The following is a 2476-nucleotide window of genomic DNA, read 5'->3' as shown; positions in this document are numbered from 1 at the left end:
TTCGGCTGAGTACTCTCCTCAGTGGGAGTGGCAGGGGCGTGGCTGTCTGTAATGGTGCTCACCTGCAGCTCTGATTTTCTAGAGCGCCTCTTTGGCTTCTCTAGGCTGTGCTTTTCTGATCTGTCTATTAAGAGCTCTTTGTGCCCTTTCCATTGTTTGTGGCAGCTTCTCTGTACCCGGCCAGAGGAACACGAAGCCATAAGCAAGACCAGGGCACGCACTGCGTCAAGGGCCCTTCCTGTCTCTGCCTTTTAGGCTTGCCTGCTTTAATCATAATCAGCAGGGAATTCTGGGGAAAATGTTTACTCCATGTTCCTGGCTTCAGAAGACACTCTGGAGGTGTAGGAAGACTAGCTCACTTAATACTCAGCAGATTACCCATGAACAGGCTTAGAGCAGTTGGGAAACTTGCTCCAGAGTGCGCTTGCTGAGTGACACCACACAGACACCGTCCTGTCCCAGTGATTCTTGGCCCACAGCAGTGCCCGTGTCTGTGACACTGCCCATGCCCCTTGCTCTGTCCCAGCGGCCGGCACAGCCTGCAGTCAGGTCCTGAGCTCTCTTTACTCTGTGGCCTCTGTCCCTCTCTCCACCTGCCGGTGTATCCGTAGCTGTAGCTATCCATCCAATCCTGTCTTTCACGTGCCATGCGCGTGTCCCTGCTGCTGTGTCCATGAGGGTCTGCAGGGGATAGGTGGCCTTTCTAACTGGGCCCTGCACCATTCAGCAGGCCACCACAGCTGAGTCGAGATTCCGGCTCTGGAAAAGTGCATGGCAGAGTGGATCCTGCTGGTTACACGTTTCCTGTAACATCTCCTTTTGGTGGTTTGTCTACTTCTTTGGGATTTGTTACTCAGAGCCAGCAGGACTGGGCCAAGCCTACTGCCACAATGCAGTGGCTCTGCATGCCCGGTCCCTTTCTTCCCACTGGCTGGGCATTGGCAGAACCACCTGGAAAGATGTGTCTTTGTCATCAGCCCACAGACTGACACCACCAGCAGGTAGCCTGGAGCATTTCAGGGCCTGTCTGATACAGTGGATGTTAAATTTCTGAGTAAAGACAGTCAACATTTCACTGGCATGGGCTTTATTATTCTATAGCAACACACGAGGCAGGGTGGTGGCCAGGACCTGTAATTTCAGAAAGGTGCCTGTCCCTGTGCAGACCTTGCTTCTGATGCTCTTAGGAGTGTTCTGGGCCTCACTTCTGAATAAAACATGTCCAGCAATTGCAGAGACACAGCCAGCAAACCCATGTGTGTAGGATCAGCGCCCATTGTCCTGTTAATTAACACAGCAAATATAACAAAATGCAGGTTTTATCCGGCTAGAAAGCCCCCGTTCAAGAAGAGGGGCCAGGTTCTTTGATTAATCCATGCTTTCCAAAGTTAGGATTTTAATGCCCATGATATGAAGAAAAGAGGTGAGAATGTTCAGCTCAGCTTAAAGAGGTTTGCTGGAAAATCCAAAGGCGTCGTTCACCCTGATGAGGAGCTGCTCATGTGCCCTTCCCAGAAATAGGAGCTTATGCAGGAAGGGGCTGGCTCTCAAAGCCATCCCACAGTGTTTAACTGGGTGCTTTCAAAATGTGGATTCACTTTTTGTATAAATGACACCAGTATGTACCTTAAAACCAAACAGGCAAAGAGGTAGGTAGAGGAAACTCACCTTCCTATTCCTGGGCTCTCTGTCCAGTTCTGTTTTTGCTGTAGTTATAATTACTTCAGTCTTCATTAGTTATAAAGTTTTAATTTCTTTCCCTCAAGAAATTTGCATGCATGATTTCCATCTAGAACCAAACAGTCTGCATCCCGCAGGCTGCGAGGCCCATGATAAATGCAGGCACAAACCCACGACGGAACCAGGCGTCTGGTGAGACATGGGGAAGTTGCGTGCCTCCCTCTTTTTGGGGTCGCCTTTCAGAGGCAGTGCCTGCCAGCTGCCTCCCTCCTAGCAAGCCGCTTCCGTACTCCTCCTATGAGTGGAAGAGGCCCACCGGAGTGCCCTGAGCCTGCTTTATCCATCCCCTCTGTGGACCCAGGGATGTATCTTTCCTGCTGCTGTATCAGACTTGTATCTGGATCATTCCTGGCTTTGCCTTGGAGCTGGACTTCTCCACGTCTACTCAGACCTTTATTTTTCTCAGGTTATGTTTCTAGCACATGAGTTTTCAATCTCAGTAGAAGATTTTTCTTTGCCATGTCAGAGTTTGAGCTCAATATACACTGAAGAATAAAATACAACGTACTATAAATTTCAATTGGTGCTTTTATGTTGAAGAGAATAGGATTTACACTTGATCTTAGCCAAAAGGCCAAGAAGTGATGGAAGAAAATAGGATTTAACTTGGAAAAATTTAGATTCCTAGAAGATCAACAAGATCTATTTTTAAAGAGTTTTTTTTTTTTTTTTTTTTTTTTTTTTTTTTTTTTTTTTTTTTTTTTTTTTTGTACCAGGGGTCAAACTCAGGACTTTG

The 2476-nt window shown here is 47.6% G+C and overlaps 1 pseudogene; it reads right to left on the bottom strand.

Annotated features, from left to right (window-relative positions):
- Window positions 1–2204: 2204 nt before the first annotated feature.
- Window positions 2205–2326, bottom strand: LOC117283637 (annotated as a pseudogene).
- Between the last annotated feature and the right edge of the window lie 150 nt (window positions 2327–2476).

The sequence above is a fragment of the Fukomys damarensis genome, unplaced genomic scaffold (assembly GCF_012274545.1).
Source record: "Fukomys damarensis isolate Sample0158 unplaced genomic scaffold, DMR_v1.0_HiC HiC_scaffold_28, whole genome shotgun sequence".
NCBI lineage: Eukaryota > Metazoa > Chordata > Mammalia > Rodentia > Bathyergidae > Fukomys > Fukomys damarensis.
The sequence above is the reverse complement of the archived record's forward strand: the minus strand, read 5'-3'. Positions and strand labels throughout refer to the sequence as shown.